Source organism: Orcinus orca, chromosome 3 (assembly GCF_937001465.1).
Source record: "Orcinus orca chromosome 3, mOrcOrc1.1, whole genome shotgun sequence".
Taxonomy (NCBI): Eukaryota; Metazoa; Chordata; class Mammalia; order Artiodactyla; family Delphinidae; genus Orcinus; species Orcinus orca.
In genome coordinates, this window is record NC_064561.1 from 124594200 (window position 1) to 124620860 (window position 26661).

The 26661-nt window shown below is 41.1% G+C and overlaps 1 protein-coding gene across 5 annotated transcripts in view; it reads right to left on the reverse strand.

Moving 5' to 3' along the window:
- The window catches only part of PDE8B (phosphodiesterase 8B), a 385418-nt gene that overhangs the window by 266034 nt on the left and 92723 nt on the right, over window positions 1-26661 (reverse strand). Inside the window, exon 2 of one of the 5 annotated variants that reach the window (XM_049707744.1) lies at window positions 2488-2540. The exons of the other annotated variants lie outside the window; for them this stretch is intronic. The gene's annotated coding sequence lies outside the window, so the exon portion shown is untranslated. The remainder of the gene's footprint in view (window positions 1-2487; window positions 2541-26661) is intronic. 5 annotated transcript variants of the gene reach the window in all.

Consider the following 26661-nt stretch of genomic DNA (forward strand, 5'->3'; position numbering starts at 1 on the left):
ACCAGAGAGCTTTCTCTCTCTCTCCAGGCCCGCACACAGAGAAAAGGCCATATCAGCACACAGTGAGAAGGCATGTCAGCTTCTAGGTCCTCCACACTAACAAGGTCATGGCCCTCCTTTCCCAGTGCAGCTAAGAATACAGTCTCTTTGCCAAGACGTCCTTGGGTTTCCCTACAGTCTGGTCTACACAGGGATATGAGTTTCTTGCTTCATGTCCAGATTGTTAAATTCGGTCTTTTGATACTTCTGCTTCGAGGACAGCTTTTGAGCCCTGGGATTTTCCCTCTTAACTAGCTAAAGGTGCCTCAAGGCTGCAGATCAGCCCAAGGGCCCTACATTAGCACCTTCCGTGGTTCTGATGTCTTAATCCTCTCCCTTGGGCTGCTAGGGCTGTGAAAGGAGGTGTTCTAGAAGGGATTTTGGCAGAAAGGCTCTTCCTTCTCGGAGTCTGACATTTGCTCAGCAGCATGGCACTTCCCGTGTTACACCATTAAACATCTCCTAGGCAACAGTAGCTGGGGGTATGACTGATTACTTCTTCATACCTCATATGATGTGGCTTACAATAAATTAAGTCTGCTATAGGAGCCTTTCCAGGGTTCGCCACACCAGCGGCTGTCAAACTTTAGCATACATCAAAATTGCCTAAAACAGAGTGTAGGGTCTGAGAATTTTTATTTGTAACTAGTTCCCAGATGATGCAGATGCTCCTGATGCCAGGTCACACTTTGAAAACCACTGCTATACATAAAATAACAATATTACAAAACAAAAACAACGACCAAAAAAAAACCCTTTACCTGTGATGTTTTATTTTCTGAAGCATAATATAACCTGTGCATAAACCTGAATGTTTAATTTTACAAAGCAATGTAACAAAGCACTATCATCTGGCAATTTATAACAACTGTAAAGTTGTGGGTTTCAGTGATGCCCCTCCAAGCCAGGGACTTCTTAGGACAGGTTCTCAAGACATGGCAGCATGCTGTGGCATGGGCGGGGGGTAGGGGAGCTTACAGAAGTAAACTTTATGTTTAAATGCACACCAGCAGAGCTATATAAATTTCCAGTAGAATACCTGGTTTTCTTTTTCTTGATATACAGTGCTGAAGCCTAGGAAGACAAGCGTTCACTAACTTTTAGGAACAATAAGTAAAGCTCTGGAAAGCAGTGTCCTAGGGAATAGGAGGAGGAAGATAGCGTGAATTCAAGCCAGTGTAACTACACAAAGCAAATAAAATTAGTTTCAGAACACTGGCTGAATAACAATAATACCAATGGCTACTACTTAGGAGGTGGCTTACTATGTAAGTGTTGTACTTTACATGTTTTGTCTCTGTACACAATTTCTGCATGTATGATGTATCTCTGTATACTTCTCTTCTTCTACCTTTGGATATGAAATCTTTCAACATCTCCTTTCTGTTTACCATTAACCTGAAGTCCCACCCAGCATGGCTAAATAATTACTTGCTTTCTGTTGAGCGTAGAGTCATAAAATTTTATAAGTTATAAAAATCTTACATAGCCCTTAAATATATATGTGTGTGTGTGTGTGTGTGTGTGTGTGTATATATATATATATATATATATATATATATATATATATATATATATATATGGCTTAGGCAATATGTACTGTATTTCTCACTGAGATCTAAAAGATAAGATTCAGATCCTTCTTAATGGGGGATTTTTTTGAAATCACCAACAAAAACATCAACTTCAAAAGGAAAAAACAACCCTAGATTTTAGAAATGAAAACGACACATTAGGAGAAATATAGTATGAGAATTGTCTCATGTTGTTAAATTAAGGAATCAAGCCAGGATTTAAGATTTTCCCTTTCTTAACACTTTTGAGAGACATACAGCCCAGCCACAAAGTCTATACATTTATAAGACATTTTAAGCACTAAACTGTAGAAAGTTTTGTAAGAAATTCATAGCTTATTATAATTCAGATGGCATAAATTTCCACAGTAATTGTACTTTTAATATGTTCTCCTGTATGTACAAGTATAAAACATATATAGTAATGAGTTAGAGATGCCGCAACTTCAAATAACCTCTATTCCTAGGAAATGTAGGAAGCAAGACATGAATGGCCATTATTAGAACTCCAGCTATCAGGTGCTTAGAAATTTCCCCTGAGAAAGGTCTGAGAGTCATTTCAGAGCCTAAATACTGTATCAGAAAGTCATATGAGCTCTATTCGGAGTGGATGTGTGGGAAAAGGAAAATAGGCACAGAAGCCATTGTGGGACAGACAATTTCACAATTATAAACAATGTAGTGCAGTTCTTCCAAATTTCTTTGCAATATCCATTGTTTATATTTTAAATTATAGAAGAATGAATAAAAAAGAACACAAAATATCAGAGTATATCTTCAAATAGAATTGCATTCAAAATGGCAACCTTAAAAAAAAAAAAGATGGCAACCGTTTGTGTAGGATCATGAATAAATATTTGTAGCGTGGACTTACTTCTGGCTGTGATGAAGATACAGGGACCAAATTTACCCGTCTTCCATTAACAACTAAAAAAACAGATAACATATACAAAACAATTATTTTCAGATATTGGACAATAGGTAGCTCAGGACTGTCATCCCTGAGAGAAAGAAAACAGATGAGGTATACAATATTACCTTACCTTTTATCCTGGAGACACATTCCATACCTTGGGGCAGGGAAGGAGACCCAGCCAGAGTCCAGTGGTGTCACTGACTTGAGGTAACAGAAATCAGAGTTTGGAGAGGCTTTTGCAGATGGAATTTATGAGACAGAGTTTCAGAAACAGGAAACTATATATACAAAGAGTACTGAGGGATAGTTGAAAGTTTACTAAATACTCAGACAAGCATGAGTAGGGTAAAATTCTACAGACCAGGAAGAGAGTGACTGGAAAGCTGTAAGCTGAACAATTCAGAACTCACGAAGAACTGGAAGCCATCCAAGTTCTCACCAGCCAGCATAGAAAGTCCTTGCTGATCACTCAAAAATTTACTGGAAAATCCAGTGAGTCGTGCTTTAAGAATAAGGTTAAAGAATGCTTGGAAAAGACTACTCCAGATATACATTTAAAATTTTAAAAACAATTCTTTAAAGGGTCAAACTGAACCAAAATTAACTTAATTGTCTGCCAAAACAAAATCCAACATTCTTTAAAGAAAACAAAATCTAAACACTCAACAATGTAACATTCAAAATGTCTAACACACAATTGAAATTACTAGGTATGCTAAGTAGGAAATATGGCCAATAACCATAAGACCAGCAAATGGAAACAGAAATAAGAGAAATATTGGAATTTACAGATAAGAACATTAAAAGAGCCACTATAACTATTGTCCAATTATTGAAAGGAAAACATAAACATTGTAAGAAGATAATTTTTTTAAAAGAAGAGATTTTAAAAAGGAATCAAGTTCTAAAAATGAAAAATACAAGTTCTGATATCAAATAGTCACTAGATAGGACTAAGAGCATATTAGACACTGTAGTAGAAAAGATTGGTGAACAGGAAAACATGCTAATCAAAACTATTCAAATTAAAGCAAAAAGAGAGAGAAAGCTAAAAGAAAACTAAAAGAGCCTTGGTGACTCAACAAATATAAGAAATTCAACAAACCTCAAGCAGAATAAACCAAAAGAAAACTATACCAAGACACAATATAATATAATTCTGGAAAAACTGACAAAAAGAAAAAATTTAAAAGCCAGAGAAAAGGGGCATAATAAATACAGAGGAAAAAAGATAAGAAGGAAAGACTTCTCATTAGAAACTAAAAAATCCAGAAGACTATGGAGGGATATTTTAAAGTGCTGAAAGAAGAAACTGTCAACCTGGAAGAAATGGACAACTTCTTAGAAATGCACAACCTTCTGAGATTGAACCAGGAAGAAAGAGAAAATATGAACAGACCAAACACAAGCACTGAAATTGAAACTGTGATTAAAAATCTTCCAACGAACAAAAGCCCCAGACCACATGGCTTCACAGGTGAATTCTATGAAAAGAGCCAACACCTATCCTTCTCAAACTCTTCCAAAATATAGCAGAGGGAGGAACATTCCCAAACTCATTCTACGAGGCCACCATCACCCTATACCAAAACCAGACAAGGATGTCACAAAGAAAGAAAACTACAGGCCAATATCACTGATGAACATAGATGCAAAAATCCTCAAGAAAATACTAGCAAACAGAATCCAATAGCACATTAAAAGGATCATACACCAAGATCAAGTGGGGTTAATCCCAGGATTGCAAGGATCCTTCAATATACGCAAATCAATGTGATAAACCATATTAACAAATTGAAGGATAAAAATCATATGATCGGGCTTCCCTGGTGGCGCAGTGGTTGAGAGTCCGCCTGCCGATGCAGGGGACACGGGTTCGTGCCCCGGTCCGGGAAGATCCCACATGCCACGGAGCGGCTGGGCCCGTGAGCCATGGCCGCTGAGCCTGCGCGTCCGGAGCCTGTGCTCCACAACGGGAGAGGCCACAACAGTGAGAGGCCCACGTAACGCAAAAAAAAAAAAAAAAAAATCATATGATCATCTCAATACATGCAGAGAAAGCGTCAACAAAATTCGACACCCATTTATGATAAAAATCCTCCAGAAAGTAGGCATAGAGGGAACTTCCTCAACATAATAAAGGCCATATATGACAAACCCACAGCCAACATCGTCCTCAATGGTGAAAAACTGAAACCATTTCCACTAAGATCAGGAACAAGATAAGGTTGCCCACTCTCACCACCATTATTCAACACAGTTTTGGAATTTTTAGCCACAGCAATCAGAGAAGATAAAGAAATAAAAGGAATCCAAATTGGAAAAGAAGAAGTAAAGCTGTCACTGTTTGCAGATGACATGATATTATACATAGAGAATCCTGAACATGCTACCAGAAAACTACTAGAGCTAATCAATGAATTTGGTAAAGTAGCAGGATAAAAAATTAATGCACAGAAATCTCTTGCATTCCTATACACTAATGATGAAAAATCTGAAAAGTGAAATTAAGAAAACACTCCCATTTACCATTGCAACAAAAAGAATAAAATACCTAGGAATAAACCTACCTAAGGAGACAAAAGACCTGTATACAGAAAATTATAAGACATTGATGAAAGAAATTAAAGATGATACAAATAGATGGAGAGATATACCATGTTCTTGGATTGGAAGAATCAACATTGTGAAAATGACTATACTACTCAAAGCAATCTACAGATTCAATGCAATCCCTATCAAACTACCAATGGCATTTTTCACAGAACTAGAACAAAATATTTCACAATTTGTATGCAAACACAAAGGACCCCAAACAGCCAAAGCAATGTTGAGAAAGATAAATGGAGCTGGAGGAATCAGGCTCCTGGACTCAGACTATACTACAAAGCTACAGCAATCAAGACAGTATGGCACGGGCACAAAAACAGAAATATAGATCAATGGAAAAGGATAGAAAGCCCAGAGATAAACCCACGCACATATGGTCACCTTATCTTTAATAAAGAGGCAAGAATATACAGTGGAGAAAAGACAGCCTCTTCAATAAGAGGTGTTGGGAAAACTGGACAGCTACATGTAAAAGAATGAAATTAGAACACTTCCTAACACCATACACAAAAATAAACTCAAAATGGATTAAAGACCTAAATGTAAGGCCAGACAGTATCAAACTCTTAGAGGAAAATATAGACAGAACACTCTATGACATAAATCACAGCAAATCCTTTTGATCCACCTCTTAGAGAAATGGAAATAAAAACAAAAATAAACAAGTAGGACCTAATGAAACTTAAAAGCTTTCGCACAGCAAAGGAAACTATAAACAAGACAAAAAGACAACCCTTAGAATGGAAGAAAATATTTGCAAATGAAGCAACAGACAAAGGATTAATCTCCAAAATTTACAAGCAGCTCATGCAGCTCAATATCAAAAAAACAAACAACCCAATCCAAAAATGTGCAGAAGACCTAAACAGACATTTCTCCAAAGAAGATATACAGATTGCCAACAAACACATGAGAGGGTGCTCAACATCACTAATCATTAGAGAAATGCAAATCAAAACTATAATGAGGTATCACCTCACACCAGTCAGAATGGCCATCATCAAAAAATCTACAAACAATAAATGCTGGAGAGGGTGTGGAGAAAAGGAAACCCTCTTGCACTCTTGGTGGGAATGTAAATTGATACAGTCACTATGGAGAACAGTATGGAGGTGCCTTAAAAAACTAAAAATATAACTACCTACGACCCAGCAATCCCACTACTGCGCATATACCCTTAGAAAACTATAATTCAAAAAGGGTCATGTACCAAAATGTTCATTGCAGCTCTATTTTCCATTGCCAGGACACAGAAGCAACCTAAGTGTCCATCAACAGATGAATGGATAAAGAAGATGTGGCACATATATACAATGGAATATTACTCAGCCATAAAAAGAAACGAAATTGAGCTACTTGTAGTGAGGTGGATGGACCTAGAGTCTGTCATACAGAGTGAAGTAAGTCAGAAAGAGAAAAACAAATACTGTATGCTAACAGATATATATGGAATCTTAAAAAAAAAAAAAAAGGTCATGAAGAACCTAGGGGCAAGAAGTGAATAAAGACACAGACCTGCTAGAGAATGAACTTGAGGATATGGGGCGGGGGAAGGGTAAGCTGGGACAAAGTGAGAGAGTGGCATGGACATATATACACTACTAAATGTAAAATAGATAGCTAGTGGGAAGCAGCCGCATAGCACAGGGAGATCAGCTTGGTGCTTTGTGACCACCTAGAGGGGTGGGATTGTGAGGGTGGGAGGGAGGGAGATGCAAGAGGGAAGAGATATGGGGACATATGTATATGTATAACTGATTCACTTTGTTATAAAGCAGAAACTAACACAGTCTTGTAAAGCAATTATACTCCAATAAAGATATTAAAAAAAAGAAGAAACTGTCAATTTGTGCAGAAAAAATATTCAAAAAAATGAAGGTAAATGAAGACTTTTTCAGACAAACAACAATTGAGAGAATTCATCACCAGCAATTATGCATTACAAAAAAAGTTTTAAAAGTTCTTTAAGCAGAAGGAAAATGAGACCAGTTAGAAAGTTGAATACACACAAATAAATGAATATCATTAAAATGATACAGGCACCCTTTGTTTTATTGTGCTTTGCTTTACTGCACTTTGCAGATAGTGAATTTTTACAAATTGAAGGTTTCTAGCTACCCTGCAACAAGCAAATCTATCAGTGCCAATTTTCCAGTTTGCTCATTTTGTGTCTCTGTGTCACAATTTAGTAATTTTAGCAATATTTCAAATGTTTTCATTATTATTATATTTGTTATGCTGATCTGTGATCAGTGATCTTTGATGTTACTATTACAACTCACTGTAGGCTCATCTGATGGTTAGCAATTTTTAGCAACAAAATATTTTTAAATTAATGTATGTATATTGTTTTCAGACATAGTGCTATTGCACACTTACTAGACTACAGTATAGTGTAAACAGAAATTTTATAGGCACTGGGAAACAAAACAATTCATGTGATTCGTGTTATTGCAATATTCGTTTTATTGCAGTGGTCTGGAACCAAACCCACAATATCTCCAAGGAATGTCTATAAATATGAGGGTAAATATAAAATACTTTTTTAAAATTTTTATTGCTTTTAAAAGATAATTAACTTTATAGCAAAAATAATAGCAATATATTGTGGTATTTATAAAATATGTAGGAGTAAAATGCAAAACTAGCACAAAGAATGGGAGGGAGTACATGGAAGTATACCGTAGGATTCTTGAATTAAACACTAAGGAGCATAATATTATTTGAAAGTACATTATGATAACTTTAAAAGTATATACTATAAATCTAAGAGCAATTACTAAGAAAAGAAACAAAGAAGTAACTAATATGAAATAAAATCATTAAAATTACTCAACACAAAAGAATGCAGAGAAAGAGGGGAAAAGAAAGAGCAGATGCAAAAAATAGAAAACAAATATTAATGTGATAGCCTTATATCATACCATAGAGATATTTTAATTAAATTATTGTGATTACTAATTACATTAAATGTAAATGATCCAAGCACAATAATTAAACCAAGTATATATTATCTTAAAAAATCTACTTTAAATATAAAGACACAGATTAGTTAAAAGTAATAGGATAGAATAAGACATACCATGCAAATACTAAATATAAGAAAGCTGGAGTATTTATAATGATATCACATAAAGTAGATTTCAGAACAAGCTATACTCAGGAATACAAAGGGCATTTCATTATGATAAAGGGGTTAGTTCATCCAGAAGACATAACAATCCTAAATATGAAAGCACTCAATAACAGAGCTTCAATATACATTAATCAAAAACTGATAAAACTGAAAAGAGGAATAAACAAATCCACAATTATACTTGGAAACTTCCTCTTGCAGAAACTGATATAACAAATAGAAAAAGAATCAGTAAGTATATAAAAATACCATTAGTCAACTTGGCATAATTTATATTTATCTCACTACTCAGTAAGAGCAGAATGCACATTTTTTTAAGGTACACATGTAACATTCACCAAGATATACTATAGGCTAATCCATAAAAAAGTCTCAATATACTTAAAATATTGAACTCATACACAGAATGTTCTCTGATCACAGTAGATTTAAAGTAGAACTCAATAACAAAATTATCTGAAAAATCTAGATATATTTGGAAATTAAACAACATACTTCTAAGTAACCCATAAGTCAAATAAGCACAAGGGAAATTAGAAAATATTTGAACTGAGTAAAAATGAAAAGAAATTGAACCTTGTAGATGCAGCTAAAGTGGTACTTAAAGGGAAATATATGCTTTAAAAGCTTTTGTTAGAAGAAGGGTCCAAATCCAGTGAGCTAAGATTCCACTTAAGAGTCTAGGAAAAAAGAAAGAGCAAATTAGATCTAAATTTAGAAGAAAGAAGGACATAATAAATATAAAAGCAGAAATTAACATGTAGGTGACAAATAAACAATAGACAAACTCAATGTATAAAAAAGCTGGTTTTTAGAAAGATCAACAAAATTAATAAACCTCTAGCAAGATTGGCCAATAAAAAAAGACAGACACCACCAGTTATTGACATCAGTCACCCTATAGGCATTAAAAGGGTAAGAAGAGAATATTGCAAACAAATTTATGTGAATAAATTAATAATTTAGATAAAATGGACATATTCCTATAAATACTCAAAGAACCAAAACTCACTCAAGAAAAATTATTTTTAAATCTAAATTTCCCTAAAGGAACTGAATTTGTGTTTAAAATTTGCTTACAAAGAAAACTCCAGTCTCAGAAACATTCTCTGGTAAAGCCTATAAAACTCACAAGGAATAAATAATACCAACATTACACAAACATTTTCATAAAATTGAGCAATAGGAAGCCCTTCATAATTCATATTATATGGCTTGAATTATCCAGATACCAAAGCCAAAAAAACTAAAAAATAAAAACATAGACATTATAAGAAAAAAAGATTGCAAATATATCCCTGAACATAGATGCAAAAACCCTAATAAAATTTAGCAAATTAAATCCAGCAATATATTTTAAAAACTAGTATACCATGACTAAGTTGTATTTATCCCAGGAATGCAAAGTTAGTTTCACATTCAAAAGTCAATCAGTGTGCAAAAGAATGAAGTTGGACTCTTTCCTCACACCATATATAAAAACTGAAAATGCATCATAGACAAATTTAAAAGCTAAAATTATTCTTAGAAGAAAGCATAGAGACAAATCTTCATGATCTTGGATTTGGCAAAGGTTTTTTAAATACAATACCAAAAGTACAAGCAACAAAAGAAAAACTGATAAATTGGACTTCATCAAAATTAAAAACTTTTGTACATCAAAGGACACTATCAAGGAAGTGAAAAGACACTCCACAGAATGGGAGAAACTATTTGAAAATCATATACCTAATTAGGGTTAACGATCCAGAATATATAAAGAACTCTACAACTCAACTACATAAAGACAAACAACCCAATGGAAAAGGGGGCAAAGGACTTGAATAGAAATTTATCCAAAGAAGACATACAAATGGCCAACAAGCGTATTAGGGAAATGCAATTCAAAACCACAATAAGGTGTCACTTCATACGAACTAGGATAGCTAAAACTTTTTTAAAAAGAAAAATAACAAGTGTTAGTAATGATGTGGAGAAACTGGAACTCTTATACATTGTTGCTGGTGGGAATGTAAAATGGTGAAACTGCTATGGAAACAGTTTGGCAATTCCTCAAAAAGTTAAACAGAGTTACCATATGACTCAGAAATTCTACTCCTAGGTATACATCCCAAAGGATTGACAGCAGATGTTCAAAAACCTTTTCATGAATGTTGATAGCAGCACTAGTCACAATAGCCAAAAGGTGAAAACAACCCAAATATTCATCAACAGATGAATGATTAAACAAAACGTGGTATATCTATACAATCGAATATTATTCAGCCATAAAAAAAATGAAGTGCGGATACATACTACAACATGGATGAACCCTGACGACATTATGCTAAGTAAAAGAAGTCAAACACAAGGACCACATACTATTTTTCTATTTATATGAAATATCCAGAGACAGAAAGCAGATTAGTGGTTGCCAGGGGCTGGAAGAAGATGTGAATGGGGAGTGACTGCCTAATGGGCATGGGCTTTCCTTTTAGAGAGAGCAAAATATTCTGGACCTAGAGAGTAGAGGTGGTTGCACAACATTGTAAACATACTTAACAGCACTGAATTGTATACTTTAAAATGGTTTAAATGGTGAATATTATGTTATGTGCATTTACCACAATAAAAAAAATCAATCAATATAATTCACTACTTTAATAGAATAAAAGAAAAAACATACCATCATCTCAATAGATGTAGGAAAAGCATTTGACAATTTGCTACGTATTCATGATAAGAACTCTCAATAAATCATGTGTAGAAAGGAAATTTTTCAATCTGATTTTTAAAAAATCTATGAAAAACTGATGGCAATCATCCTACTTAAAAGTGAAATGAGGAACAGAGGATCAGGAACAAGGCACAGATGTGCACTATCACCAAATCGATACTGGAGGCCTTATCCAGCACAATAAAGAGATTAAAAAAAAAGAAAAATACTCAGATTGGAAAGGAAGAAGTAAAACTTTATTTATTCACAGACAACATAGTTGTGCACATAAAAAATCCTAAAGACTCTACAGAAAAAGCTACTAGAACTAACAAGTGAATTTAGCAAAATTACAGGATACAGGTCAACAATCAAAAACCAATTGTATTCTATATACTAACAATGAACAATTGGAAATTGAAATTTAAAATACTATTTACAATGATATTAAAAAGTATAGAAGTTTCTCTCTAGATCTCCACATTGAAAGCTATAAAACACTGCTGAGAGAAATTAAGAAGTCCTTAATAAACAGATACGTATACTATTCTTGTATCAGAAGACTTTATATTGCTGAGATGTCAATTCTCTCTCAATTGATCAATAGATTCAATACAATTCTAATCAAAACCCCAGCAGGTTTTGTTGTTGTTGTTGTTGTTAGAAACTGTCAAGGTGATTCTAAAATTTATGTAGAAATGCAAAAGACCCAAAATAGCCAAATGAATTCTGAAAAAGAACAAAGTTGGAAGATAAACAATACTTGATTTTGAGATTTAATATAAAACTATAGTAATCAAGACAGAGTGGTATTGTCATAAGGATAGTGTCCACATACAGACTCAGGTTATGAGAGTCAATTAATTTGCAATGAAAGTGTCAAGACACTTCAATGGAGAAAATACAACCCTTCAACAAATGGTGGTGGAATGACTGGATATCCATATACAAAAACAAAACACAAACAAGCAACCCTCATCCCTTACCTTACACCAAACACAAATATTAACTAGAAATACATCATAGAACTAAAGAAGCTAAACCTAAACACAGGAGAAAATCTTTACGAACTTCAGGGAGGCAAAGATTACTTAGAAAGAATGTAAAATGCATAACCCATAAAAGAAAAAAACTTGATAAACTGGAATTCAACAAAAGTGTAAAAGTGTGCTCCTTTGAAGATAATTTTAAGAAAATAAAAAGGCAAGCCACAGACTGGAAGAACTATATATTCAAAGATGTATGCAGAATATATAAAGAATTCTTACAATCAATAACCAAAAGACAACTCAATTAAAAATTGGGCAAAAAGTTTGGAACAGACACTTCACAATACAAGACATTAAAATAGCCAGTAAGCACGTGAAAAAAAATGCTCAGCATCATTATTAGTCATTAGTGAAATGCAAATAAAGCCACAATGAGATACATCCTCTAAAATAGCTAAAAATGGAAGAGGCTGACAATACCAAGTGACAACAAGGATGTGGAACAATTGGAACCCTCATACATTGCTGTTGGGAAGGTAAACAGTCTGACAGTTTCTTATTAAACATACACTTACCTTACAACCATGAGATTTCAATTCTAGGCACTCACCCAAGAGAAATGAAAATATATGCCCAGAGGCTTGTCTAGAGCAGCGCTTAAAATAATAGCTCCAAACTGGAAATAACCCAAATGTTTATTACCAGGTGAGTAAATAAATTGTAGTACATCCATAAAACAGAATACAACTCAATGATAAAATGTGACAAACTAATTGATATACACAGTAATACGGACAAACCTCAAAATCATTACACTGGATGAAAGAAGACAGACACAAAAGGCTCATGTATGATTTTCTTGATATTAAATTCAAAAAAAGATAAATCTAGTCTACCACAATAAAAAGAAGACAAGTGACTACTTGAGGTCTATGGTGGCGTTGAGAACTGACTGGGCAGGAGCACAAGGGATGGGATGACAGAACTGCTCTATATTTAGACTGCGGTAACGATTCATGGGCATATTCTGTGATTGCATACTTTGCCCAAACCAGCAAGCTGTACACTTCAAAGGTATATATTTATTTTTTTAAAAAACTTGCAATATTTGCCTGATGTTATAGACTGAAGTGTGCCCCCCAAAATTCAAAGGTTGAAGTCTTAACCCTCAATGACTATACTTGGAGATAGGGCTTTTAAGGAGGTAATTAAGATTAATGAGGTTATAAGGGTGGGGCCCTAATCTGATAGGACTGGTGCGCTTAGAAGAAGAAGAGACACCATAGAGCTCTCCGTGAGCACACAGAGAAAAGGCCCTATAAAGACATAGCAAGGGCTTCCCTGGTGGCGCAGTGGTTAAGAATCCGCCTGCCAATGCAGGGGACACAGGTTCAAACCCTGGTCCGGGAAGATCCCACATGCTGAGGAGCAACTAAGCCCACGAGCCGCAACTACTGAGCCTGTGCTCTAGAACCTGAGAGCCACAACTGCTGAAGCCTGTGCACCTAGAGCCTGTGCTCCACAACAAGAGAAACCACCACAATGAGAAGCACCATAACTAGAGAAAGCCCGCGCGCCGCAACGAAGACCCAACGCAGACAAAAATAAAAAAATAAGTTAAATAAATAAATTAAAAAAAAAAAAAAGACACAGCAAGAAGGCAGCCATCTACAAGCCATGCAGAGAAGCCTCCCAGAAACTAACCCTGATGGCACCTTGGTCTTGGACTTCTAGCCTTCAGAGTTGTGAGAAAATAAACATCTGTTGTTTAAACCACTCAGCCTATGGTATGAGAAATATACCTGAGTATCGAGCACAAGAAAATAAACTCACCAATCCTTACTAATCATGTTATTCTTGAGCCTATTTTGCCTTTAGCTGATTGAAATTTTTCTGGAATATGTATCGAGAGGCCAGCAGTTGTTTTAATTCTGTAGAAGGCCTTGGCCAACAGATCAGACAGCTGATGCATATGTTAGACCCAAAGTGATGGTGGGATTTTCAGACCTGTGAAAGCAGTCATTGAAACGACTGATATCGTTGGGACCAAGTGAAAGGAAGCTCGCAAGAGCACCTCTGTCACACCCAGGTGTGTGTCAGGTCATGTATCAGGGAAAGACTTGCTTTCTCTTGGCTTTTGGTTGTAACTCACTTGGCAATGGCACCAAATCCATGGATGGTGGGCTTCTCTTTCTCTCTCTACCATCCCATTTATCAGATACATTTCTGCAACCAATGATTCCATCAGTTCTCATCTGTCCACTGATTAGGTTCATTTATTTAGAGTGATATTTTTCAGCTAACAAACTATCATCCACCTTTCTCCTTTAAAACTATCTTAGGGGCCCTCAAAAGTTGGTTATGAGGAAAGGCTTCCAAGTGGAGGTGGACCTTTATTTGGACCAAGGCTTCACCCTGGCTCCCCTCAGCCTATTCTCAATACAGCAGCCAGCATGATCCTCCTACAGCTTAAGTCAGGCTCCATCGCTCCCACCTGGCTCAGAGCCTTTACAGCAGAGGACAAGGCCCTCAGCGGCCTGACCCTCTGTGACCTCTCTGACCTCAGCTTCCACCTGCCACACTGGCCTCCTTGCTGTACCTTGAACATGTGGATGCTCCCTCAGGGCCTTTGCACCTGCTGTTTCTCCTGCTTGGAACACGTTTCCTCACTATCCACGCGGCTCACTCTCCATTTCCTTCGGGCCTCGGCTCAAATGTTACCTTTCCAGGGAGGCCTTCTCTGACCTCCCTAGTGAATAAACCAACATTCCCCACCCCACCTCAGGGAGTCCTTTCCGGCTTTACCTTCGCCCTGGTGCTCTTTCTCCCTAGCACATACTGCCCTCTGACTTGCTTGCTTTCTCTTGATTCGCTCTCTCGTTCTTTACCAACTCCCCACACCAGAAGGTAAGCACCAAGGGAGAGAAACTTTGTCTGACACATGCGGGAGGCTCAGTAATAACTTGTCATGTGGACAGTGGAAACCTGCTCCTTTTATAGAATAGGAGTCAGAGGAAAGAAGCTACCATCCTCGGCTGCCTTCATCCTCCTCTGCCACCCACAGCTCTCCCTGGCCTCCAGATCTCGCTCAGACAGAAACTGAGAAAAGTCCTGCAGACGAGCATATGAGGCAGGGCTTCGGGATGAAATAAGAAGGTCAGCTACGGGCTTCCCTGGTGGCGCAGTGGTTGGGAGCCCACCTGCCGAGGCAGGGGACGCAGGTTCGTGCCCCAGGTCGGGAAGATCCCACATGCCGCGGAGCGGCTGGGCCCGTGAGCCATGGCCGCTGAGCCTGCGCGTCCAGAGCCTGTGCTCCACAACGGGAGAGGCCACAACAGTGAGAGGCCCACGTACCGCCAAAAAAAAAAAAAAAAAAAAAGAATGTCAGCTACATGCGGGCCGAGGCAAGAGGCCATCCGGTGTTTGAGGCAGGTGGGTAGGATAATCCAGTGGCCCCTGGGCTCCCTCCTTCCCTCCTCCTGAGGGCTACACTTTCCACCAGGGCTTTCTCAGATGGACTGACCGAACTGGAATAGCCTGACAAGAGACTGGTTCTCTCAGCCCTCAGGCCACCCATGCAGGGCCTGGAGCAAACAGAGCCTTGTCCACCACCTCCAGCATCCCAGACAACATCATCATTGCCCTCTGTGTGCTGTGATGCAAAAGGGTTGGGACATAGAGCTTTTCCCTTCCTCCAGACGCCTTCCCCTCACCTCCTTCCACTCTCCTCTCCCATGTTCCTGCTTGTTTTCCTTTCTTGTGCAATCCCTGCAGCTGTGCCGTATTTTCTGCTATTGTAGAGATCAATGGGGGAGCTATGGCCCTTCCAATAGAATGGATTCCCACAATGTGAGTGACAGCATGTTGAGAACTTCCATGCCGCCGCATTAAAAGATCTGAAATGCCCTTCCTTAAACAGAAAAACCTGCTCCACAAAAGACGGTGAAAATACCTCAGTGGCCACTGTCCCTCGGAAAATGCCATTCTGAGATAAAACTGCGCTTTTCCTCTTTGAAACATAAAAATGTGTATTGCAAAACGATGCTCTTTAAGCACATATGCCATTCAGTGGGTTGTTTGACAAAGAGGCTCATAGTAAATGCTTTGTCGATATTATTTCTTAGTCTTCCTCATATCACCACCACCAGCCAGGACAGGATCTAGAACTCCCCAGCCTTCTAAAGCACTCTTGGGTTACTAAGAAGATCTTTGTGCAGTTTTCAAAATAGAGGAGACTTGATGAGGAATTGAATTTTCCTCTTCACATTCCATTCCTTTGCAAGAAAAATGGCCTTGAATTTTCCTTTTAAAAATGCTAAATGGGGGCTTCCCTGGTGGTGCAGTGGTTGAGAGTCCGCCTGCCGATGCAGGGGACACGGGTTCGTGCCACGGTCCGGGAAGATCCCACATGCCGCAGAGCGGCTGGGCCCGTGAGCCATGGCCGCTGAGCCTGTGCGTCCGGAGCCCGTGCTCTGCAATGGGAGAGGTCACAACAGTGAGAGGCCCACATACCGCAAAAAACAAACAAACAAAAAATGCTAAATGGAACTAGAACAAAAGATCCTAAAAACTTAGAAAAATCATTTGTTTTCCTATTATTTAATCAGCCATGGCCTCCTAACACATGTACAAGGGTAAGGAACTCATGCAGTGTTAATGCATTTATGAGGTCACCTTCTTAGCAACATCCCAACCACTCTTGGTAATGCTCTCCATAGATCTCACTCAGGAGCATTCATATTTGCAATGCAGGATATTGGCTGGCCATGTGTTTTAGATGATTGCCTTTTCATCCATTTATACTTCCATTTAATTTTCCTAATCATCTAGGGAAAAGTTTGAAATCCCTTTCAAAGATCAGAACCGGGGCTGGGACTAGGACAAGGCAGCTAGACTGCAATTTTTTTTTGTGGTACGCGGGGCTCTCACTGCTGTGGCCTCTCCCGTTGCGGAGCAAAGGCTCCGGACGCGCAGGCTCAGCGGCCATGGCTCATGGGCCCAGCCGCTCCACGGCATATGGGATCCTCCCGGACCGGGGCACGAACCCGTGTCCCCTGCATCGGCAGGCGGACTCTCAACCACTGCGCCACCAGGGAAGCCCTAGACTGCAATTTTAAGGAGGCGCTCACTCTCAGATGCTGGCCCTGCCCTTGAAGACCTCCTTAAATTTTGCAGCCTAGGCTTCTCACTCTCAGGGTCATGCAAGTGACTCTGTCACCAATCTGGAAGCTGGGGTCAGACAATACCTTGGTCAGGGAATGTGTGTGCAGGGGAAATTAAACTGCTTGGGGGGGCAGGAGACCTATGTTCCAGTCCCCTCTTTACCACTTTTGCCATATTCCATCAAATCTAAGATACCACTGATTGTACAAACACCATCACTTGATGTACCATTACGAAAAAAAAAATGCTGCCCATTAAACTATGACATAATGGCATAATGACAATTGTGTAAGATACAAGAATTGGCCTCACTAGCCTCTCATAGCCTTGAATTTTTTCATCTGTACTGAGGGATTAGACAATTTCTCCTGCCTTCAGTTTAGTTACTTGACGTGATAGGTAATCCTTTTGCACATATCTCAATAATAAAACATAAATCTAGCTCTATGTACTTGTGGGTATATTTTCTTTATTAAAATCATTTGGCTGCTACTTTGCAAAAAAAAAAACACACACAAAGAAAACAGAACTGAAATTGCGTCATTCCTCCAATGACAAATATTTGCTTTATCAATATCAAATTTATACCCCATGCTCTACTTCTCTGACTCTCTTTGTAACCAGGTAAACAATAACTTTTTGTTTCAGTGCCAAATCACAGTGTAACCTTTTTGAAGTCATCTTAATCAGCGATTAAACTCGACATGTATTACCAACAATGTACCTATCTCATTGAAAAGTTGAAAACATCAGAAGCTAAAACTCAGTAGATGAATTCACAGGCAATGACAAATACATCACAATCACTGTCAGGCCAACAGCAATTGATAAGGTGCTGCCCCACCAGCAGCAGTCACAGATCCAGATAGGTAATCAATTCACCACACACTTGACTTTCATCCAGCACTGCCCTTCCTTAGCTTCATAGTAGGAAAAAGGATGGGAAATACAGTATGTATCTGCTGTCTCGTAGGAAGGCCAGCAACTACGCCCGATGCAGAGTCTTGGCCTCCCTCTACCACAGCAGGGATGAACACAGTCGCTAGGGATGATGTGTATGGTTCACCCTGCCCCAAAGAAGCCACAGCCTTGGTTTCCTATTGGCCTCTATATCGCTCTAGTCCTGCAGGCCTAAGGCCACGTGACCGCTCCACGTTCTCCCAGTCCCAGGGCAGTTCCAGGAATCTAGAGTTTCACAATAATCAAGACAAATAATCCACCCCAGGTATAGAGAAATCCACACTTACCTTAACCCCTTATGTTTCCAAGGAAAAGTTGCTGTGAGAAGGTAAGTCTGCGGTCATCTTCCCAGGCAGGTTAAAGGGAAAGGTTCCTAACTCTCAGGTGCCATTGACTGCAAAACACACTCTGATTCCAAGGGCATTAAAATTGGCAAGTGTACATCTTAGAAAAACGGAAATGCTGCTTTTACATATCATTTTAATTGCCAACCCTAGTTGCCATAACTGAAATGGGGATGATCATTTTAATGAGCTATTTAAGGGAATATCTCTCGTGTTCCTTTTCAGCTTTCAAATCGAATTATGAGCCCATGACTTTAATGTGTGTGAGCTGTTGGATTCTGACAATGGTCATGCAATGACTATCGTACTAGGGCACACATGGAAGCCCTGGGAGCTCCAGGAACAGAGCCTCTGGGTTGTCTGTGCCTCTAGCGTGCAGCCTGGGGCAGGGCACCCTGAGCCTGAAAGGCTCCGTGAGCTTCTGAGTTGCAAAATAATAACAATCAACCATTTTTGACTCCCCTAGTATATGCCAAGCACTTTACATACATCATCTCATTTAATTGGCACAATAACCCAGTGAGGTAAATATTACTCTTCCCATTTTACAGATGAAGAAATTCTGCTGGTGAGTGATGGAGCTGGGATTAGAAGTCAGGCAGCCTGCTTCAAGATGCAGGTTCTTAACCACAATGCTTACTACCACCTCTCACCTATAGTCACCCTGTCTCACATGAGATTCACTGTCACTGATGAAAGGTTACTTGATACAAGTAGTCATATTGAGCCCCTTTAAAGAACACCCAGGGAATTTTAAAAAAAACATTTTTTTTTTAGGCAATGGGGGACATGCAATAGGAAGAGAGAGAAGATTCCATGATGTAGCTTCAGAAACATATTGCCCTCAAATAAAAACAGGGTGCCTACACCTCAGTAGGTGTCATCTGACAGAGACAGTGTATTATGGGCTGAAGTGTGTCCCCCCAAATTCACAGGCTGAAGTCCTAGCCCCTACTGCCTCTGAGTGTAACAGTATTTGCAGAAAAGGCCTTTTAAAAGATAATTAACATTAAATGAGGTCATTAGGATAGGTCCTAATCCAGTACAACTGGTACCTTTATAAAAAGAGAGCAGGACACAGATTTGCATGTGAGATAAGGCCACATACAAATCAATCTCAGAAACCTGGGGTACCAAAAGTGGGTATTTTAGGAGTTCATGTGTCATTAGGCAAACCCATATTAAACTTCTGTTCGTGTAGGTAAAAAAATGATCAAATATGGACAATTTTTTTTGTTCATCTTCTAATTATACATATTTGCAGAAAAGACCTTGGAACCAACAAGTCCTACCACCCCTAGTTTATAAATGATAGACCTGAGACCCATTCAGATGCACTGATTTATCAAAAGCCCAAAAACGTGTTAGCAGAAGAACTGGACCCCAAACCAGAAATTACATTTCCTTTTGTGAAGGCAAGTTGGCAGTATCTATTAAAAAGTACACATCAACTAGGAACCATGCTCTTTCACATAACAATTCCACCCCTAGGAAGTGATCTACCAGAAACATCTGAATAGGTGCACAGAAATATATAGATAAGAATGCCAGCCCCATATATGGTGTGAAAATTTCGAAAGAATCCAAATGCCGACTCACGGGGAATTGGTTAAATCTGTGATGGTTCATCCAGCTGCACTCAAATCTATGTACCAGGGAATTCCCTGGTGGCGCAGTGGTTAAGAATCCGCCTGCCAGTGCAGGGGTCACGGGCTGATCCCTGGTCCAGGAAGATCCCACATGCCGCAGAGCAACTAAGCCCGTGCACCACAACTACTGAGCCTGTGCTCTAGGGTCTGCGTGCCGCAACTACTGAGCCCACATGCTGCAACTACTGAAGCCCATGCACCTAGAGCCTGTGCTCCACAACAAGAGAAGCCACTGCAAGGAGAAGCCCACGCACAGCAACAAAGAGTATTCCCCGCTTGCCTCACCTAGAGAAAGCCCGTGTGCAACAACGAAGACACAAATGCAGCCAATAAATTAATTAATTAAAGTAAGAGTAGTAATTAAAAAAAAATCTATGTACTAAAGTTAAAAAGAAAGAGGTCACTCTCTTTGCTCATGTTAAAAGATGCCCAAATCATATTAAAAGCAAGAAAGGATACCTAGAAAAAAGAAAATAAAAATACAACTCACAAAAGATGTATTAATATCCATGCACTGAGGGGTATAAAGTACCCAACACTCAGTAGGCACTTTTGACCCTCCCCACCTCCTCCATCCTGCATATCGTTTGAATGATCACAATGAGCTCAAGGAGCTGGTCCGTTCTACCGCCTACCAGCTAGGTGATCTCGGGCAAGAAGCTTCAGTTCCCCCGCCTGTAAGGTTGAAAGAAATTATAGCACTTCCTTCAGAAGTTGTTGATAGGATTTCGTGAGACTAGGTACATAAAGTGCTTAGAACAATGCTTGGCAGACAGTAAGTGCTTAATAGATGTGCACCATTACGGTAATGATGATGTTATTCATCTCTGGAACCTGAAGAAACAAGGTTTCTTTAGTTCGTATTGTATTTACTCTGCTTTTTTTTATCTCCTTTAAAAAATTATCTTGTAAGAAAACATAATAAATCATCCTGCTTATTTCCCTGCCTGAAATTAAATAAAAAGGCAGTGCTTTTTAAAGCAGCGCTTACCCCAATAAACTCTAGCAATCTTAGGCATTCTGATACTTAATGTAGCCTCTAAAGACAATTTCATTACTAAACTGATAAACTGCTTTTCTGAGAGGTTAATATTAACAGCGTCATTCCCAGGTAAATAAGTTGTTTATCAGGTATAACCCAAGATGCCTCCACGGACTACGCAGTATACCCAGCCCTCTTCTGTGGAGGGATCAGTTTGGGGCTTCTCCTCTACTCATTTAGGTAACAGGGTGGCTATGGCACAGGTCTTTCAAATGCACAGAAAGAACCTTTTATGTAACCATCCTCTAACTTAAAACAGGACTTTCTATTTGAGGTCCTTCCCGGGGCATTCTAAGTATTAACTGAGCCAGCCAGGCTTATTTCCACAGACCTTAAACCTGAAAGATTTGTGCAGCCCTATAAACAGACTGGAATTAAAATACAGCTCACCCACATTCTGATTCTGATCTAGTATTTCTTTGGTCCATGGATGCTCTGTGGAAGCAAGCGCAATTTAGACTCCAAAGAACCACCGAGCATGGGAAGGCTATGTAAGCTTGCCAAATTACTGTTACAGAAGCTCCCAGAATGAAAGGGTCTTTTCGAGCTTTTTGTGCCAGCTGAGGCCCAGACAGGTTGTGTGTCTTGCCCAAAGTTTCACAGCTGGTCAGTAGTACAGGTAGGGCTGGAACCCAGGTAGTAGCTTTCCAATAGAGATGCTCCTTCCACTGCTGGTAAATTATCATTCTTCCGTTTTTGCTTCTTGGAAAACCGAGCAAAGTTAAAACAGGGCATTCAGTGTCAGAGGGGCAGTCAGGTAGAACCGGCGATGCTAACCAGCAGATTATAAAATCCCAGAGGGCGGGTCCTCTGCCCCTCATCTACCCCCACGGGCCCTGTGTAAATGTTTTTGCTGATTGTCTCCCAACACACAGTTTAGAGGAAGTTTCTCTTCTAGGTTAGCACTATGCGTTTAACTTCAGGTTCTGACACACGCGTCTGTGATTATCAGAGCAGGCACGCCCCCCAGTGCCCCGACCTGGCGGCCCGCAAAGGTTTGCGGGGGCCATAGCCACCACCCAACCGCGGTGGTCTTGCAGCCCTCGCAACTCGAAGCTCGCCCATAGCGACTCGTCAGCGACGTTTCTCTGGTTTTGGCAACCTGGAGACGGTAAACTGGTATCAGATTGAGCCGGAAGCAGAACGGTTGGGCACGACTAGTCTTGGGGGTACAGAGCGCCTTCTGAAGGCGAAGACCTCTCGGCAAGCCTTTATAAATGCGGGTGCAAGCCTCCCCTCCCGCAACAGTCCAGGGACCACGTCTACTTGATCCTGGTAACTGAGTGCGCTTCAGGACACACTCGGACGCCCAGCAGGTCACCCCCAAGTTCAGAGAGGCAGCTCTCCTGCGCAGCTTCCGCCTTGGTCGAAACGCCTCTCCTGCACGGAAGCCCTTTCTCACCCGCACTTTCCTACGCCCCACAGCGTGAGCCCCTTCTCTGCACCCACATTCCATCTCCCCCACCGGAGGAGGGTGGTATAAACATGCTCCGTCTGGGTGCCCAGCGAGCGCGGTCTGGGGAGCTACGCACGCGGGTGGGAGTGGGTCCCCCGGATCGCGGAGTCCCGGGCACCGAAGCGCCCTGGCCTCCACCCACGCCAGAGGGCTGGGGCGGTGGGCTGTTCGCTCTCCGGGAGGGGAGGCAGCTTCGCAGCCACGGCAAGCGCGGAGGAAGGCAGGGGCACCGCGATCGCGCTGAGACGGCGTGGGAAACTCGGGGCGCAACAGGAGTCAGTGCAGCTGGCCCGACGTAGCAGCAGGTCGGCTAGTGCCAGGGAAAGCGCCACACATATGCCGACCGCGCTGTTGGTGGGCGATTGGTATTATTCGGAATTATAAACCGGGCGGTTACAGCAGACACTCGAGGTGCTCCCCTCCTGGGAAGGAAAAAAGAAGTTGGGCACCAGGACACGGAGAGACCGGGGGTGGGGGGAGCCTCTCCCTGGCTGCGGGGTGTCCTAAAGGGGTGTGGGGACAGCTCTGGACGCGGGGGTGGGAGGGGGCGGCGCGCAGGACATGCGGACCCCACGCGCCGAGCTCACCTGGCGCGCACTCGGCGGGTCCATGCCGGTGGCGGGCGGCTGCTGGGCGCCCCGGCGGTGCCCTTGGCCCGCGCCGCAGCCCCGCACAGAGGGCACAGGGCGACCGCACCCCGCGCCGAGGGGCTGGTCGTTCCGCGGGACTCTGGCCGCGAGCCTGAGCCTCTTTGCGCCTTCACTCCCCAGGCGCGGCCCGAGCCAGCGAGTGCCTGGGTCCTAGCGCCCCTCTCAGGGTGTGAGCCCCGACTTTGAGCCCGCTTAGCGCCCCCCCACCCCTACCCCCCGCCTTTAGCTATTCCGATCCCCGCAGCGCCCCTCCCGCCCCTCGAGGGAAATCGAGTCTAGCCTGCTCTGCCCAGTCTGGCGTTTCTTGGGACTCGGAATCTGGACACGGAGCTTCCACCTCACCATGCCCATCCTTTCCGCTCTCTTCTCCGTGCGCCTCTACCCCCAAGAAAACACTGAAGGATCAGATTTGCCTCATTCCTCAACTCAAATTCGTATACACTATCATTTTAAAGAGATTCTAATGTCAGAGACATTAGTCACAGATAGATAGATAAATGATAGATAGATAGATAGATAGATAGAGATCGTTCTACCTCAAAGTTAAAGGAGGACTTTTGTATTCAAATGAATTTGTAAAGGACACCTGATTATGTGCCTGTTGCGGGGCGGGATAGGCTGGTGAGGGGGTGTTGTCCCTCAGCCTTAATTGTGCGGACAATTTACCAACGCGAGTCAAACGTGGATCAAGCCAAAGTTACTGCTACCCTTACCGCCCCTCCCAATGTATTTTGGGAGCTGGAATCAAAGGCCTGGGCAGATACTCTTAAGCTTTCAGGCACTTTGAAAAAGTGATGAATCGGGCCCAATTAAATCCTTCAGCTGTGAATAAGCCTGGCATCCAGCTGTGGTTATTATCACACCTGCCCCATACCTGGCTCCCCTAGGGGGACGGATTTCTAACAAAGACCTAGGGAGCCTTTACAAAGGCCTTTCCTCTCTCAACTGCCCACAGGGCTGAGTCAGTCCAGCCAAAACCAAGATCAACAACAGCCATCTTTTCTGGCTGACTTTCTCATCCAGAGAGGCTGATGAGATTTCTAATGGTAGAAAAGGGAAACAAGTCATTTTTAGAAGTAAAACCTAGTGCATAGGACACGGAGAGAGACATGGAAAAACATTATTATTTTAGTGTTAGCCATAATCTATAAAGGCCAACCATAAGGCATGAGGGCAGTATGAATATAGCCTTTATTGTCTTTTTCTAAGGAGCTCAAAGCCTTTTCCCTCAACAGCACTCCTCTCTGTGTGAACAGACTCTAAGATGGCCTCCAGTTATCCCTACCTCCGGGCGTTCATGCCTTTGTGGACTCCCCTCCCCTTGAGTGTCAAGGAACCTGTGACTTGCTTCCTATACATAAAGTACGGTAAAGGTGATGGGGACGTCACTTCAGTGACTATAGTACACAGTCTCGCTAGGAAACGCTCTCTCTTGCTGGTTTTGATGAAGCAAACAGCCATGTTGGGGAGGCCCTTTGTGGCAAGGAACCGAGGGGGCCTCTGGCCTAGAGCCAATAAGAAACTGAGGCCCTTAGTCCAACAAACTGAAAAGAACTAAGTCCTGCCAACAACCAGGAGAGCCCAAGACTGAACCCTTCCCTAGTTGAGCCTTGAGATGAGACTGTAGCCCCAGCTAACACAGAGGACCTGTACATCCATGCTCAACTTCTGACCCACAGAAACTGTGAGATAATTTCTGTGTGTGTTTAAGCCACTAAATTTGTGGTAATGTGTTATGTACAACAGCAAAACTAATACACTTCCTCCTTCCACAGACGGAAAAGTAAGGCAAAGAAGATTAGGTATAAGGGTTAAGGTCATTGACATCAGAAGCATAATCTATCATTATTTCACAATAATAGCCTTTTTAAGGCCCTGTATAGACAAGGAAAAGCAGAACAGCAAAGACATCAGAAGGTGAAAGATCAAGTTCAGGTTGAGACTTGGGGGGGTGAAGCAACACAACTTTAAGAAAGTCTGAAAATAACCCAGCAGCTAAAAGGACAGTTTGAAGAACTCAGGGTAAGTCAACCCAAGAAAAAGTACAAATATTTTCAGAAAGGAAAGGAAAAGGAAAACGAGAAAAACAATAATAACACCAAATCCTCTCAATCCCTTTTCTCATTATCTATAAAAGAAAAACAAAAGCCATATTATTCACTCCTGGAAGTGCGGGGATTTTCCAGAAGAGCTGCTCAAGAAGTACTAGGAGGCTAGCTGTGCACAGTACATGCCCGTGGCAACCAGCAGGTTGTCTACTGTTCCCGAGATACTGCATGAAAACAGACGGTGTCTCAAGACTATTAGCCAGAGTTCTGAGGGTCTGAGTGTATTTGTTAGCTTCTCAGTGTCTTTGGATGCCTACTGTTTAAAAGTTTTCTATTCCATCCCCACTATAATACAGCAAAATCAAGCCCAACACTTAACCCTGTTGTGTACCTTGAAGGGGATTATGGAGGGATGCATGATTTTTAAAGTGAGGAAGAGAGGGAAGGAGAAAAGGAAAGAAAGAAGGAAAGGGAACTAAAGCAAAGGGAAGGAAACCAAGAAGGGAGAGAACAAAGGGAAAAGAACCCAAAGCACAGAGTTCCCAGTCTAGTGGGGGAGTGGCTGGAAAGTCTACAACAACATAATGAAGCAGTGTTCTCACACTTCCTGTTGCTTACTGGACATCTCCACGAGAGTCCCACCAACATTTCACAATGAAAGTTTCTGAACCAGGAAGCATCATCTCCCTACCAAATCTGATTCCTGGTGGTTAATGCCACTAACAACTCTCCCAATTCAAGCCACAGCCATCTGGCTTCCCTCCTTCTCCGTTGCTCTCTGAACCAACCAGCCACCTCTTCCAGTGTAGTGTCACTGGCCTGTCCCTCCCTTTGCACCCCTATTGCCAGGAGTGAAACAGCGCCCATGTCTCTCCGTGGACTAAGCCAGGTAAGTAGCAATAGCCAACACGGGATGATTTAACTCAGAGGGGCTAGAGTCCAGCCCACCCCTGCTCATGCCCATAATGTCTCCTCCACCCAGATTTTACAGGCCTTATAATTTCCTTGGAGTGTTGTTTTGTTGTTGTTGTTGTTTTGGCCCTAATCGGTTCAGCATTGCTCTGTCCTAAAATTTCAAACTGTAAATATTTCTATCTGTGGCAACTCTTTGTGCCTTTAAAACCTTCATAAGACTGTGTACTGTGTATCTGGTGCTCTCTTCTCTGAAGAGCAACTCAACACCATGCTTACTTAGGAAGAGTAAACATTTCTGGGGTAAAAGGAAATGGGCAGCAAAAACCAACTTCACCCATTCCACAGCTTTGCCTATGGCCCTATGTGTCTAGCTGTTTGGAATATGAGAGGGAGTAAGGCAGCTCATGGCCGGTTGTTGGCTGTTGGCTTTTGGTGGCACCAGACGTGTACTGGCATCTACCTGCTTCAGGTCCAT